Source organism: Acromyrmex echinatior, chromosome 4 (genome assembly GCF_024713525.1).
Source record: "Acromyrmex echinatior isolate Ae372 chromosome 4, ASM2471352v2, whole genome shotgun sequence".
Classification (NCBI taxonomy): domain Eukaryota; kingdom Metazoa; phylum Arthropoda; class Insecta; order Hymenoptera; family Formicidae; genus Acromyrmex; species Acromyrmex echinatior.
The window spans coordinates 13644298-13661869 of NC_141855.1; the positions used below are offsets into that span (position 1 = coordinate 13644298).

At 35.8% G+C, this 17572-nt stretch overlaps 1 protein-coding gene and 1 long non-coding RNA gene across 21 annotated transcripts in view; both read right to left on the reverse strand.

Moving 5' to 3' along the window:
• The window catches only part of LOC105146433 (uncharacterized), a 175391-nt gene that overhangs the window by 52800 nt on the left and 105019 nt on the right, over positions 1–17572 (reverse strand). For 11 of the 20 annotated variants that reach the window (XM_011056673.2, XM_087405388.1, XM_087405386.1 and 8 more), the window contains exon 1: positions 726–856. The exons of the other annotated variants lie outside the window; for them this stretch is intronic. The gene's annotated coding sequence lies outside the window, so the exon portion shown is untranslated. Of the gene's footprint in view, positions 1–725; positions 857–17572 lie in introns of those variants that run through there. 20 annotated transcript variants of the gene reach the window in all.
• Positions 7382–17572, reverse strand: part of LOC147909991 (uncharacterized) — a 46010-nt gene continuing 35819 nt past the window's right edge. The window contains exon 2 of the long non-coding RNA XR_015544795.1: positions 7382–11110. This is a non-coding gene — a long non-coding RNA (uncharacterized LOC147909991). The remainder of the gene's footprint in view (positions 11111–17572) is intronic.

The window sequence follows — 17572 nt, forward strand, 5'->3', positions numbered from 1 at the left end:
ACGTTCATTTGCTGAAAAGCTCTTTTTTTTAAAACAATAAAAGAATGCAGTTCATAAATGTGTCAATTAATTATCTTCTATGAGTAAATTAAACAACTAAGAAGACTATTAGAAACTATACCAGAAACTGTACTTCTATTTATTGCATCGTTACGAAATTATTTTAAAATTCTATATAAAAATTTAACAAAGTAGAATTAAGATATGCATGATGCAATATGTGATCGCAATCTTTTAAGTTGTCTTTGAAGCTTTACATTTCTCAGCATTTATAATTAATGAAATAAAATCTGTCAAGATAATACGACAAAATATCAAATATAAACGAGTTGTACAATTGAAGCTTCATTGAAGAGCATATAACAAATTAATTCCAAAATTAAAATTGCAGTCTCACACAAATAAAACAATTTACCGAATACTCAACTGCCAAGTTATTATTATCGAATACTCAATTGCCAAGCTATTTAAGAGTGGCTCACGCACAACTATCTCCAAAATATTGAATCGTTTTTACCATCTCCTCTTAGCTTTGTCAAACTACCAGACTCGACCAATGGAAACAAACAGATAACAACGAAAATTGTCGACACCAAGAGACAATGATCAATTCTTATCCGCATTAAAACGAGCCAACCGCAGCGGACCGCAGAGCAGGAGCAGAACAGGATGAAGTATCAGAGGGAGATTTTACAGCACAAGAAAGTACGATGAAAAAAAAGCACCTTAGGACGCGCGAGTCTCGCGTTCACCTCGTGAGCCGACGTGTCATCGCGAACTCGCGTTCGAGATGGATGGTCCCGGATCACCTGCGTACCGGATGATCTCCAGGCGAGAACTGAGCCTGCGAGATAGTCGAGAGGGAGAGAGAACAGCGCGAGGTGCTACGTCGAGGCAACCCCCGACTAGAGGGTGGCGCACGCGGAGAGGGTCGCACTGACTCCCACGAAGGTCCGACGTGCGCCGCTCGGTTAGTACGTGCGTAGTACATCGTTGCAAGGATCCTAGAAGGTTAGAAAGAGTCGGAGGGATATAGTGGAGGGATATAGTGGAGGACAGAAGTGGAGGAAGGGCAGATGATAACGGAGGGATGGAACAAGAGAGGTGGTACTGTCAGTTAGTGCGTACTTGGTATATTGTACGAGAAAGAAAGACAAGGTGAAAGAAGGAGGAAGCTAAAAGAATGACTATGAGATAAAGCGGGAAGGTAAAATCACGAAATACAGATACAGGAGGAGAAGGCAAGAGAGAAGTGGAAATGCCGGTCGTCCTCCATCGCCTGCGATGCTGAACGGCGCGGCTAGTGGCGCTGGTGTTGCATCGATCAGCCATCGCCGCCACCACCTGCAACCCTATCTCGAAATGGTCAACCCTCGATCTCATAGAGCGCTACGCGTTCGGTACATCCGTTCAGCTCGCCTAATTCCATCATGATCTTCAATCTTTTTCTCTTTCTCCTCCTCGAGTCTCTCCTCTTTCTGCCCATCATCCCTCGTTTCCTGATTATTATTCGCTATCAACCGTGACTTGATTTATTATTTTGCCGTTTTACTATTGAGTTTTCGCCTCGTCAGCGAGCGCTTTCGCGTGAAGCAGCATTTTGCATCGCGTTGAATGGTAGTCATCGCGATTCGCTGGAGAACCAGGTGACCTCGATCAGAAAATTTGATAGCTCTTAACACTTGAACGATCATACAAATAGAATCGTATACTGAAGTTGAGATCATCGTTAGATGTTCTTGGACAGGTTTGAATTCTTTTTAAATAAACTGAAAATAGCTTCGAGATGGGAAACTGACGTAAAATATCACAGAACATTGAACACCAAACGAACAGATTTTGTTGAGGACTGATTCTCAAGAGTTTCGCAAGTGAAGATTTAGGATAGAGAACGGCTGGCAATTCCCATAGTCGATCTGCTCTTCTCTCGGTCCACGACGTCGCCCTCGAGGATCGATAACCTTGAAGACGCCTTGTAGGGATCCTCTACAAATCCCCTGACGGATTATGGCGATACGGAATATCATGGTGCGGTGCGGGAATACAGAAACGTCTTCCTTTTAGGGAATTGTTCGATGGTGAAATCATATTATTTCTTCTTCAACGTTAAATTCACCGCGATGAAATTCGTTTTTAGATTGTCGTTCTTGATTTTATGATACGATAAATGAGTTGAGCGAATATAGCTTCGCAGAAATAGAGGATTACGAGTTTTCTCCTATTTTATGACTTACTTAAACGTATACGAATTCAAACTGACAACAAATTCAGCAAAGAAAATAGCTTGTGTACTAAAATTACACTGATCTAAATCGTCCCAAAACATTATACAATTCTAAGATATCTCAAAGACATTATTTTGATGTGTTTACAGTTTTTCGGAATATTTCTATGTACAGAAATTGTTGGAGAAGCAATATACATTTTCAAGATATTGTCCTACTTTTCAAATTTCCCGACTATTTTGTTAGATATTTTCGTGTTGCTTGCTACTTTTTCAAATTTCGCGATTATACCCTTTCGAAACTTTGTCGCTTTCACCAAGCGATGTTTCCGAACGTCACACCCGAATTTACATTGCTGACGTGAACGACGTAACTCGGTCTTGCGTATGTGTCCAACCGAAATTCCGGGCGTGTCTGGCGAGATGGGAAGACGACCAATTCGAGAAACCAGACTAATCGGAATCCCTCGCCGCGTGGAGCCGGTGTATCCATGTTTCCGCGCAAGAACCATTTTGACGGCATGGCGCGACGCGGCACGTCTAACATCGCCGCCGCTCTTTCTCACGTTTTGCTACTCATCTCGGAGAAGAAATCCCCAGGGTGATCCCAACTGTGTGATTTTGCTCTCGAGCGTACTACCTCGATCTGGAAAATTACATCTCGACACGGAGATAATCCGATGATGATCTCTATTCCGAGAGTGACTATTCTTATTCCAAACGTTTGGGTAAACTGGACACATTATCGATATTAAATATTTCACAATTTTGAAACAAGAATATTGAAAATGCGAAATAATCTGTATTGTTATGGTGACGTGATTTATTAGATATCGCTAATTTAACTTTCCTCATCAAAAACATTGTGATACATTTAATGTCAAATCCTATTTTTCAGTTCCCATAGAATAAAATATAATAAAATACAATAATTATTTTTAATAAAGAAATATAAAGATAAATGTGCTTTAACGTTTTCATAAGTCATATTTTAATAACTCAAAGTTTCCGAAGTTTTCAAGGAAAATATAGAGATCATTTGATCAAGGTAATCAATTCCAAAGTATCCCTGCATTTGCGGTTTGAGATATTTAATTGGTAAAGTTTTCCCGTATTCATGAAGAAAAGCTGTAGGAGTTGTGCGAGTCCGCGCGATACGATCATCAATCGTTAGTGAATTAGTCGTCGAGTCCTGAAGAAGTTTGCATCGAGCCTTATCGCACTGTGATTATCAAGCCGGAGACGAGAGTGAAGTAAGTTATTTATCGGAGGATTAATTTCAACAGCGAGGAAATGTCCATTGGTGGGGAATGCGATTTCTCTCGAATCTCTCGTTAACGCTATGAGAGAGCCCGGAATAGGAAAGCGGGAAAACAAGGAGCACTTTGCAGCACTTAAAGTGCTTTCGCATCTCTCGTCCCACTTCGCATTCGTAAATTTGCTTTATCGATGATTACGTTCATCCCGGTCAATAAGTTGCGATGAAATGTTATATGAGAAATATCTGTTCTATCCGAATATTTAAGAAAATTATTAATAAGATTGCTTGGCTTTCCATAAGGTATATATATCGTATTCACTTTGATCTTTGATATTATTTTTCACGAAAGTGCATTTCATGTAAACGTACCCTTCATCCTCTTGTCAATATTCTCATCGTGATTAAACGAATTAAAAATACGCATTTCCCTTTCTGTCAGTTTCACTAAGTTTCATTGGTCCATCCCGGTTAAAATCACATTCTTCCACTAAATGGAAATCAATCGAACGGCGCTGTGTCCACGCTGTACGTCTATATTGCCATCCCATCGCATCACTTCGTTCGTTAATTCTCTGTCATATCGAACTTCCGTAGCAAGTTCCCCTTATATTCTGTTCGCTGTGCTCACATACAGTTTTTCATATAATCAAAAGGCAACATGCTTTTGTAAGTTGTGTGAATCGGTTAATGTAAAATAGGATTTTCAATTGATAACTATGCGTGTATTCGCTCACACTTCATTAAAATGAAGTTAAGATTTCATCGACTGATTCTTGGACATCAAAATGACGAGGGTACAGTTTAAAATAGAAATCTAGCTTTATATATATATATATATATATATTGTATCTTCATTTTCTTAACTAAAAAAATTAGGGTTTTAACATGTCACATTTAATATCCTATTATTCATCCTATATTTGATCTGTATCAGATTCTCTCTTTTTTCCCCCCTACAAATCACTGTCATCATATTCGTTTGGACCTGTCGTCTTCGATACGATGACACCTTCAAAAAAGTTTAGAGATAGGTTTTCTTCAGCTTAAATTATATATAAGAGTCCGAGAATCTTTGTCGAAAAGATTTGATTCCTACAGGACACTAGGAGTTATACTACGAACATAGGTCGGTGTACCAAGTTGTGAGCACAACAAAGTTGATTCTTAAAATTGAGAAAATTTTATTTTCATATATTTTTCAGTTTCGAAAGTAGTGCTTGCCACTGGAATGTCTAAGGATTGAACACGAACGTCTCATATCTTCGATAGACAAAAGTCGATTATATAAAGCAATCATGAAATCAATTGAATTTAAGAGTATATCACGTAATATCCTTCCAAGATTTAAACCAACTACTAAATAAACTGCACCGACATTTTTTCGCCATCGTTCCCTGTTTCACCGGGTAATTGACATCTTCCATGACGCGAGCGAAGGGAAAGGATGAAGAACGATGTGAGAGGAAATGGATTGGAGGGAAATGGCTAGATAGGAATTGCCTGGATGCTGCGCAGTTGCAGCTGCTGTCGCGCTGAAGTAGGACGAACGTTCTCCCCGACTGCGTAAATAATAAACGATTCCTCGCACTAGCTGTGGTAGCGCGATATACAAACTCACCCGCGGAGAGAAGATTCTTTTTCGTAAGGTAATTTGGAGGACAGGCAGTTTACCCATCAGCTAAGCTATCGAAATTATGGCGTGCGTGCTTAGATCGACTGGTTCGAAATTCGATGAGACTAACTCGTCGATGATTAATGATTGTATTGCGTGAAGTAGCACAACTCTTTTTTCAGAGATAATTTCGCGGATGTGGAAAAAATAATCGGACGTCTATTTTTCAAATCTGGACTATACGAGACGATTTTAATGCAAGAAATCTGCGAAGCGCATAATCATGGTCGTGGAAAAAGGTCATTAATCAAAACTGAAAGTCGCTTTTAACGGAAGTTTGAGTGAACTTTGCCATGGATATAGCCAACTCGACGATCATCTCTGCAAAGCAGATCGACACACCACGTATTCGCCACACGGAGGAGGAATTATTCAAAAACTTGGGCTAGAACAAGCATATAACCGTGATATCGGTAATTTCTTGGTAACAACATGATCATGTTTGCGAATATTTCATATAAGATGCTCGAAAGGAATTTGTGCGCGATTTTGCTAAAATATTTGAAAATTTAATTAAATATAAAATAAAAATAATTTTGTTGAATTATTAATCCTTGGAAGGTCGCGGTCTTTAATTTAACGCCGGAGGTCGCGATGTATCCGAAATATATAAATATCTTAAATCGGTATTGCAGGGTTACTTTTTGCAAGAAAACAATATGAATGGAAAATTTGTTTTATTGAAATAACTAATTTATTAAAATTTATATTTTTTTTGTATAACGTAATATAATCTCAACTGTCCAACATGCTGTTAGAATCTTAATGACTCATATAATATTATTTAGCCAACAGGTCAATAATGTCACTACTTAACGATATTTACAAACACATTTTGTATATCTCTTAAATTTACCGCGATTTCTCGAGGATTAATATAATTACGTTAATACAATAACGTTGATTACAACATTGAAAAATTATATTTTAACAGCATTATTTTAATTGAAGATAATCTTGATGATTTAATAACAGTATGAATGAAACAAATAGAATTTTATTAAAACAAGAGCATGACGTATTTGTTTCATTAATGATGTGTTATTGAATTAACAAAATTATTTTCAATTAAAGTAATGTTGTTGATAGTGTATGTCATTTGTTTCAGTGTAGAATGTCAAAACTTTTTGTAATATTGCTCATCATGCTTGAGTATTTTGTATAATTATTTTGGATGATCCCACAAAATTATTTTCAGATCTGTATATATTTTAATAATCTTAAACTTCTTTCGATGTTAGTACATCGGTCCTTAAAGTTTTGATCATTAGAAGTAAGATAAAAAATCTTTCTTGCAAATCTCGGTTTGTGCGATTTGTGCGTGACATTAACGATTCGTATCACTTGTTACTGTAGTCTTTTTATCTCGCACAAGATTTATGTCAAGTGCATTGAAAGCCTCGGGCATTTTTATTCGATCGAGATAAAGTCGATGCCGTGTAGCTTCCTTTGTTTCACCATTGTAGCCGATTTCGGTGGACCACCTCGGCAGAATTATCAAGTGTTTTTGAGTCACAAAGGCATATTTCGATGTCAAAAAACAGACGATGTCCGAAATGTGAAATTCTGCGAATTTTGAAACTGAAGATCAATTCTTTTATTAAAATTAATATGTATATAAGTTGATAATATTAACAGATTAACAATATTAACAGAGTTGACAATATTAACGATTAAATTTTTTATTTTATTCCTGCTTTTATTTCATATAATTATTTCTTCTATTTTTTACTTTGCTAAGATGTGACTTCTTCAATTGGATTTTCGTTTTGTTCTTATAATGAGGCTGTAATGATGACCCACTGCCAGCAGTAACGAACGTAGCAGAATATAGAACGAGAACTTCATCATAATAGTTATATGAATTATTGCGAGTAACGAGAAAACACCCGTATTACTGTATAAAAATTAATTTTCATTGTTAATTATGAGACATTTTCCCAGGTTCGGAAAAAGTGAAATTATTATAGAATGTAATATTAAAAAGGAAAATATACATACATATCGATGCTTTAATGGGATGCAGTTTTAATTTTCAATCACAATAGACTAGCAGAGAAAAAACGGAGGAATCTTGCATAGTAAATGGTTTCGTATAAAAAGATTTTTTTTTCGATACGCTCATGATTACAACGCTCCCTTACATTTGGAGCAACCCTTTTGTTCTCAAGAGAAAGAGTTGTTTTCAGAATGTATCGTTCCCTAGAAATAGAGTGCAGAAATATTTTCGCTTATTCAGATTCATCTTCTATAAAATCAGAATTTTCGCCGTAGTTTCTCGTTGAATAATAGAAAAATGTACAAAAATATACCTCGTGAAATAACATTTTTAGGTAACAGACGCATGAATTGAATCTAGATTTCTCGGACAAGAAGTTAACTGACATAAATTTCTAAACAAATGTTTTCCCCTTTATATTCTATTTTAGATAATCTAGTTCGAAATAACATTAGCAAATGCCCATAAATATTATACCATTCCTAGGAACAACTAAATCTCAAATGAGTTTGACAGAGTGAAACCTCATTAAGAACTTTCCTTTCTCGCCCATTATACTTAACTTATCTTTGGGTCCGAGAGTTTCAGTAAGACCATCTCTAATTAATACAATGAGTCATGAGTATAAAAAAACCATTCTCTGATACATTGAATACGTTATCCCGATCATCATTCCAGCCACGTGGCAAAGCGGATATTCGTGGAGAACGAGGCGGACGTAAAGTTCGCGCGTTCATAGAATCGAAACGGTTCGTTTGTGCATCTTAATTTCGCCATTATCGGTTCTCATCCGTAAAATTTGTGAATCGATCAGGAGAACATAATATTGCTCTGCTTTGTCAGCGTCAAATCGAAAGCCACTTATAAATGGATAAGTATATTATTATTATTCTAGATCACTGATCGCGAATGCCTTTATTCAAATATTTATTCCCTGTCTATTCATTTTAATTTATTGCATTGCTCCTTTCAGAACAACATAATTTTTAATATGCTAAAACGCATTATTATTCGATTAATTGTTTCTTATTATAAATAAGTGAAACTGAAGAAATGAACTTCTGGATTGCTAAAATGAAAGAATTTTTAAATGATTCATTTAACAAATCCGGAAAAATAAGTAAGCAGTAAACTTGAAATAAAAAAAACATTTAAAAAAATCATAACGTATTTTATCTAGAACATAAATATGTTTAATCAGCAACTCTTAGCACTTAACTCTGACATGTTCTGCTCCAGAAAAGGTACTAGAGGAATATACATATCTCTCTGTAATATATGCTAAAAAAGAGATTACGTGCTTCTTTTCACGGGAATAGCTTTTAACGTTAGTTATAGTTAATACCTCTGCATTTAAAAACTGCAGTTTGCCAGTTATACGCATGCATGAATCGGGTGAGAATAAAAGTGTTCTGCCAAGTGGCATTGTGAACTTTCTCGACGATTTTATTAGACTTCACGAAGTGTATTAAGTCAAACACATTCTCGCGAACAATACGCTCAACCGTTTCATGCAATGAAACATTCATATGCTGCACATTCATTACCATGTGGTATTATTTTGTAAAGCCAGCAGCTAGATCCCCGACATTCAAGTCTTATTCAAGATCTCCTCACCAGAAGAGAAGATTCGCAATGGAAACAGATGGAATACCGTAGTCTTCTCCATCCGAACGTAGATATACATGTAGCTGAAGTGAATTTACGAAGTCGATTTTCTGATAGACGCCAATCAGTTAACTAATCTACATCGAGCAGATCTATTAAACGAATTCAATATGTAAAATATCGAGTGACGAATCGTATATCGATTGTACACGGAAATTGCAATCTCCCAATGTTATGCAGATTTTAACTTCATTTTATGAAAATTTATGAAATAAGAGATAGAATGTGGAAATAATTAAAACAGACTCGACAAAATTATTTATCTATTATATAAAATATTTCACATAATCTTATAATATTTAATTAAATTATAAATTATATTTTAATATAAATTATTAATTAAATTTTATAAATTAAGATCAATTTTGAAGTAAATCAAAACATTCTCGCGATATCACATTGAAAAAAACTTCATGATGAAAATTTACGCATGATCGCATCGTTATAGTCAAGGGAATAATATTTATCGCAATATATTACATGTTATTGTATATCACGGCTTGTGTCAATGCGATAAGAGTATCTTATTCTCGTTATTTATACCATCGTGGACATCATAAAGTTAAGCGCGTAAAATGTAGCTGGTAATAAACGATGATTAATGCATCATCAAAAACTTCCTCGAAAATTGTATCATTATGTTGATGTATCACTAGAAAATATATACTTGATGAACGAGTCTTATCTCGTTAAGTAAACTACATCTATTTTAACAAACCCAACAACCCAAAAAAGTAGAAGTACTGAACAATTTTGATAACCAGCGATAATTAATCAAATGTCTTAAATTAGAAGCATTTATCGTAATTGATCTTCTTTAATTGTGACACGATTTACGACACGCGAGAATAAACTATCTGCTGTCGATTAAACCAGGACGTTTTGACATATACATATCGTTCGCGTTTATATTTGTTCACTAGTGCAAATTGACAATGGTCAACGCCGCTCTTGATTTAAAATCAATATTTACTGACATGTTCGTCAACGACACCATTTCAAGCCTCGCTCCATTGATTCGCGTCAATAACAGACGTTTTTCAGAATTTACCTATTTGCTGTCTCGTTTTCATAATTTTTTCACAGTGATTCTCTCTCTTTTTCTCCCTCCCGCCCCTCTCTCTCTTCTTTCCCTCTTCCTCTTATTCATCAACAATATGTTAAGCATCAATAAAGAGTCACGTATTATATCTTCTTTTTGTCCTTTCGAGATTCAAGAGCTCATTAAGAAAGACCTAGAACTATCGACGACTTGATACACACTGCAAACTTTCTCGCAAACTCTGAAGATTCAAAAGGGTCTGAAATTAATTGCTCGTCACGCTCGACACCCTTTCGACGTAGGGTATTGCTTTAGCAAAAATGTTTGGAAAAGGACCTTTTTAATGGTTCACACTATTTCAGTGCTGCTCAACATATTGCACGAGAGAAAGAAAAAAAAAAGAGACAAGAGCAATGAACGCAATAACACGCGATGCGCCTCAGTTTCGTCCGAGTAATTTACCGCGCGATGCGCCCTTTGGGCACGAATTAAGCTCTTTGAGCACGTACGCACTCTCGGCGAGTTTCTTTCTCCCTTTCTAGCTTGGAATGATAACGACGCCGCAAAAGGCGACTTTGCCGATAAAGTGACTCTAAAATATGGCACACTGATCATTTTCGCTTTATTCCACCCTCGAGCGCCGAGATCTCGCGGAATGCAAGCGCGTTAAAGTGCAATATCGCGTGACCGCCGCGGACTTCCCACAAAGGCTTCGATATGTAAATTCTCCCCCTTAATCTTGGGAATTTATCCAACTGTTATTTATTTCATCCTGTCTTAAAAGGCCGTTTATTCTCGTATCGTCGCGCCGATTGCTCGATGCGGTCAGTAACGTGAATTTATACCAACCATAACGTACAGAATCCTAAATTCATCAAAGCAATTCATGATTTCAGATATTATACAAATATGCGAAAATATTTTCATTTTATGCCAGACGGTGAAAACATTTGAAGTTTTATTTTTAAAATTTCATACTCGATTTGAATCCTATATATCGCGCTAAATTATTAAACTCATCGAAATTCTACTACTAGTGTCGATCTCTCTCTGCTGGAAAACATATCGGTTCACGTTTGTATCGGCTTACTGTTGGATTGGAAGCATTGGATAAGATGAAATATATCGGGTTCGAGAGGACTGAACTCGGTGTGTCCCGTATATTCCGTAATTGCATTTGCAAATCTACATACCGCGATTATCCGAATGACTTGTATAGCAGCTTTTTATGGCAGGGTACTCACCTAAAACAGAAAAAGAGAAAATATTAGATCTATGTCAATTACAATAATTACAAAATGACGAAACTTTATATAATGTTGCGCGGTTAGTGAACGCTCTGTTTTGACGCAATGCGGATAAAAATATTCGTGAATAGTTACAGTAGTCTCCGAATGAGATATTATATTTCTCAATAAAGAGAAATGTCTTTCCGTAAAAAGAAGCAAAAAAGAAATGTATATTTAAAAAAATGGTAGGCATTTTTTCATTAAGATATATTGCCGCCAGTGTAATATCATTTTCTGAAAATATTAATATTTTCTTAATAGATATGATAAGATATTAAAATATTGGAATCTGAGCAATTTTTTTTTAGCTGAAAAGTCAAATAATAAGCATTTTGTAATGGATGTATTATAATAAGTGTACTACAAATATCTGCTTCTAGGCTATTCTGCCTTCAGGGGATGGGATGATATTGGTTGTTCTACTTACAAGATATTGATATATTGATATATATATCGATATATTGATATATAATCTATGAGTGTTGACAATAAGCGATCCGTGCTAGAAGCTATTGATCCTCAGCTGATGTAAACAGATACTACAAGAGCACACATTGGCGTGTATAATCTCCAACCAAATTTTGTTACCATCCGTTAAATATTGATTCGAGCGAAATATCACGCGTCAATATTTTCCGATCTTTATTCCTTTGTTAGTCAACAATTTAATATTATCGAATAATACTTGCAATCGGTGTAGTAAAAATGTTGCATGTTAAAAAGAAAACTTCTCTCGCACTGTGTAATGTCTTTGAAAGAATAATTTTGCTGAAGTATTTAAAAGTCTAGCTAGATATTTTGTTAGACCATCAAAATAATTACATAGGATACTTAAATTGGTTGTCAGAATGTAGAAATTTTTTTTGCAGTGTTGTTCATGCTTGAACGTCCTACATCATTATTTTGATTCAATTAAATTTTTAAATGTTTCAGCAAATTCGTTGTTCCTGTGAATAACATTTTTTTATAAAAATTAGTAAATAGAATGATCAAAAAACACGAGCACATTTATTGGATCTTTAATGTTAAACTAGTTTATTAAAACATACATTAGGAATTAAACTAATATTTCATCAAAAAAATCATAGGAAACATTTCGACTGTACTAAGTCTTTATCAGCCCAAATACAAATAATATGAAGGAGAAATTATAATAAAATACTTAATAATTAACCATTGGAAAAAAGATACAATATATCAAAAAACATAAAATCATATCACAGGTTGAAACCGATAAAAATAATTAAACATTACAAATAAAAATATATAAAATTGATACATAATTAATGTCATATTAACGTCAACGATGAAATAGTTAAAACTCTTGACATTAATATGATGAAAAAGATGTATCAACTTTATGTATTTTTATTTGTAATTATTTTTATTGTGTTCAATCTGTGATATGATTTCATGTTTTTTGATATATCTATTATACTTTTTTTCCAATTAACTTTTTAATGGTTAATTAACTTTATTATGATACTTTATTATGATTTCTCTTTCTTGTTATTCATATTTGAACTGACGAAGACTTAGTACGGTCGAAACATTTCCTATGATTTTATTGATTAAAAACTAGTTCAATTCTTAACGTAAATTTAGTACTATTATTTAATACTAATTAGTTTAAAATTAAAGATTCAATAAACGCGCTCGTGTTTTCTGACCTTTCTATTTACTAATTTTTGCAATCTCGAGTAAAAAAATTTTACATATTTTAATTTATTTCTTTATAATTTATAATATATCTGTAACTTGCTTTTAGCTTTTCATTAATAACAATTACAATTAATAAGTTTTAGTAATATTTAATTATGTTACTATCCATAATAACGGTAACTAGAAATAAGCTCTAGTCATTCGGGAAAATGGAAGACGGAAATGAAGTCTCTACCCTCTAATTAGAAAATTAGGATTATCGTTGAAAGGGGGACTTTCGCTGTATTTGTATCGTATGCGAATTAACAAAAATAGCACAGACGGAAGACGGACCCGCGTAAACGCAAACGTCGAGCCAATTAATTGGGGCGTGGATTGATTTATCCTGTAATTAACAATCAGAGAACCCCGCCCGTACCGTTTTTCCCATCCTGCGGCGTTTCCTGCTCATATAGACTGGTTAATAGAGTCGCGAATGATGATGCCTTTCACGAGAATCGCAATTATCGTCGCAATCCCTTTCGTCGAATCGATGACAGAAAAAATTAAGAATCCCAAAGAAGCAATTTTCTCTTATCTCCGAGTTATCTATCTACTATCTTATCGACGCGTGCCGTCACGCATCTCCAAAGATGTGTCACGTTTCTTCATTGAACGCGTTTTACGTGCAAGTCGTTCTAAACGCGTGACGACACTCCAATTGCGTTGCATCTCGGGTTTTTGATCAGACAACAATCGGCACTCGAGCCGGAACTTCGCAGACATCGTCGCACGTTTTGTGCGACGCCTATTCGAGAATGGCGTACTTTTCAGCGCGTGACATCAACGGATTCTATTAGTCACGGAGGAGGCGTGCGCGGTAATTGTCTGGGAGATCCGCTGTCAAGGAAACGATCGTTCCCAGAACGGCTATGAAGTGGCGGTTGCCCGTGGACGTTGCTTCCTAAGCAGCGCCGGCATTTAATGTGCTTAACGAGAAACGCGTCGCGAGATTTTTATCAGGACATCGCCGCCTGCGCGGCATAGACCATACAAGTTTCTCCTTACTCCTCGTAAGGAAGTTGTATTATTTTATGCATCCCCGTCGCGTGTTTCCGTCGATGAGAAAATTCGCTCGCGTATGCATTACGCATACCGCAATATGCTGACCGGATCTCTCTACAATCTCTGGAATTTCAGCGAAGTCAGGAATTTTGAATGGCTCATTGAAATAATAGATCATCGGAAAACATAATATATATCTTCATTATAAATAATTTTAAATTGATATTCACACACACACGCACATATGATCATACACACACAAATATCTAATATAACATACACAAAGAATGATTTTGCTAAAGTATCTAAAAATTTAGACAGATCTAAAAATATTTATTGGACTATCAAAATAATTACGCAGAACGTTCATTGCATAGCGAGTAGTGTTGCAAAAAATTCTGACTTTTTAACAATCAGCTTGGGGCGTTCTATATAATTATTTTAAATGCTTTTAAATGCTTTTCGTGACGCACCTGACAATGCTTTTTCCATTGCTTATAATTTCTTTATTAATAAAAATATATATACTTCAGCAAAATCGATCTTTCTGTGTACGTTATATTGGACATTTGTTATACGTGGATATCAATTTAAAATTGTTTTAACACGAAAATATTACATATATAATTTACATACGTGTTTATGTTATTTTTATAAGCCATAAAAAGCCATTCAAAATTTCTTCCACTAAATTTTTAAACTTCAGCAAAATCGTCCTTTCGATATTATATCATCATTTAAACAAGGTAAATATTAAAACTCTCGGTTAACATAACGGTGTAATGAAGTCTCAATCGCCATGACATTCTCGCATGAGAAAGTTCTGATCATCGAATTATAGATATTTCAGTGTAATTAATGAACCCACCCATACATCAAATAAAATTTCCGTCGCGAAACATTCTCGGGAGTTCATTATGACTGTTCATTAGGGCGGGTCAATTACGTTTGAGAAAATCACTATGTCGTTGTTTTATCGGTTGCCGGTTGAGTAAGTTACGCGCGCAATGTCGTAAGTGAAACGTGCAAACCGGAGACTATCCTTGAAGCACACGTCGAAGGCGAACCACCACTTAACGCTTGATGCATAGTCAATTTAAAGTTTTTAACATTAATTTGAATCAGAAACTATACGCTATATGTGAACGAGGAAGAAAATTAGACTGCGATTCTCTGCAAGAAGCTCTTCGATGATAATTTTATATTCAATTTAGATCAGACAGATTAAAAATTCAAGATGGTTTCAAATGAAATATTGTTTATTAACAGAGTAAATAAATCGGTATTTTTCAACGATTGCGCGAATCGAGTTGAATTACTGCTCTGCAATTATTTTAATTCTACGCGGATCTACGCCGTGGGAGACGGCTGAGAATCTTCTCGTTATATCCGTCTTTTAAACGATTATGGTAGTACATAAATCGCATGTGGGGATCAACATAATCGATCAATAATGTCATCGGTCGATGGGCGTGCCACTTCCTCCGTTTATATTTAAATTATCGCACGATCACGATGGAGGGATACACAACGTGTGGATGCACTCAATGTTGGGAACTTGATGCGCTCCCGTGTAATCAAGCTCTCCCTTATAACTTCGAATCGCCTCGTATGTAAATTGAATCGAAATTCAGACGCTACTTCGGTCTTAATTTGATCAAAACTTTTACGTGCGTGTCATTTCAGGTAATATCGTTTACTCTTAAAATTTCTTGGAGTGAAATCTCACTCCAAGATAGTAAAAATACAGCCACTTTTAGAGAAAAGTCAGTTTTATAGAGAATACATTTTATAGAGAATATTAAAAACCTATGTTCATTTGCTAAAATCCACAGATGAGATATGAATTACGCGGCGAAGCAATTACGCTGGATGAAATAGATAAGACCCGTTTCATTCACGCTCGTTATCTCAAAATGGTTTCTACTTCCGGTTTACCTTCGTGAAAATGCACTTTTCTGGCCGATCGATGCCTCGTATGCTCGTGAACGGGAAGATCGTGTGGGCCGAGATTCTCCCTTGACAACGAGCTCACCAGAATCCCTCTCAAGGTCGCAAGGGTGCTGCTGGGAATCTCTCTATTCATTTTGCCGGCTCCCATATCATCCGGGTCTTCGCCATCAGTGTCGACGCACGTGCTTACGGTCGGTGCAATGTCCCGGGAGGAAACGCGAGCAATCCTCGTCCGGCATGACGGTTTCTAAGGCGTTACATCGTAATGACGTTATTCACGTCCCGGAACGTATAATATAATTCGACTATGACAATCTCTGAGGAGATGCGAGGGGTGCTTCGACGAGAAGGCCGGATTCCACTTGGCTGCCTACACCGACTCCCAATTGCAGCAAGTTTTATTCGCCGTTCTCGTTTACGGCCGATAAACGTTCGAGTTAACGAAGTAATTCCCGCGAAAGGCTGATTAAACGTTCATGTGTTGCGAACGAATCGCTGTTGAAAGCGAAAGGTATCGTCTGAGGAGCGAAGCAAGAGGATTCGATCGATGCTCGTGTAATCACCTGCTGCTGAAGTTCTTGTGTAATTATTTAATTTATCATCCGTTGTAAAATTCCGTTTGACACAAACGGAATTTTAATTAGGATCATTAATTTTCGGAGCGATTTTAGTATGCTTTTACTAATGCAGATCAGCTATGGTGGTAGTAGTCACACGTTTCCATGACACGATATTTTAATCGATCCGCAAAAAAAAACTAACGCAACACGTTTCAAGATCGTGACTACTTTTTTTTCAAAGAGACTGCGCTTGCGATTAAACTCGAACGCGCATTACGTCAGCGTATAAATTTAATCTAGCATTCGGCGAAAGATAATTTGTTCTGCGTTAAGATTGCGGATTGTCGCTGAAGAATTGACGTTCAACATCGAATTTGGTTTACGTGGCGATCAAAATTGATAAATTGGATGAATAATTGTAACTATAAGCATAAATTTTTCACGATATAATAAATATATTCCTTTAATTAGCTATTAATCGAGATAGATACAAGAGATTTTCAGCTAATAGACAGATAAATCATGTTTGATAAAAAGCAGGTGATGACAGATTAATCCCTTAAGTATCCTCTCGAGGTAAGAATTCAATGGCAAAGATAAATTTATCTTATTACACATCAAATATGAATTGTGATTTTAAGATACGAAATTCTTGAATGTGAAATATCGATTCCATTCATCTCATTGATATTCGAATCCAAATGTTAGCAAGCAAAACAAGACATACTACATAACTTAGCATACTACATATAATATAATGTCTATTCCATTTTAAAATATCTCGAAGTTTTAAAAGTACATTGTCGATCGAATCCTTTTTTTCGATTTACACACAGATTAAATGTCACCGTGCAAAGATAAACTTGTTGGGATATTGTTGAGACTGGGATTCTGTATTCTGGTCTCCGATCTCTCTGTCAATCGGATCTCCATTCGATTTGCATACAGATTAAAAATTGCGGTGGAAAAGTTAACTTTTTCTTTAAAGAGCCTCTCGCGCGCGTACAAGCCGAATTCTGACTTGGAATAATATAATGTCTCCGCGTGACATTTTTACGTAATTAAGCCTGAAAGCCGAGCTTTCAATCATGCAACCAGTGTTTGCGAGTGTTCGATCGATCCGGACTAACCGGTTAGAAAAATTTAATTATAGCACTCTTGCGTGAGTGTAAAGTAAGAGCGATCGCGAGTATATCGT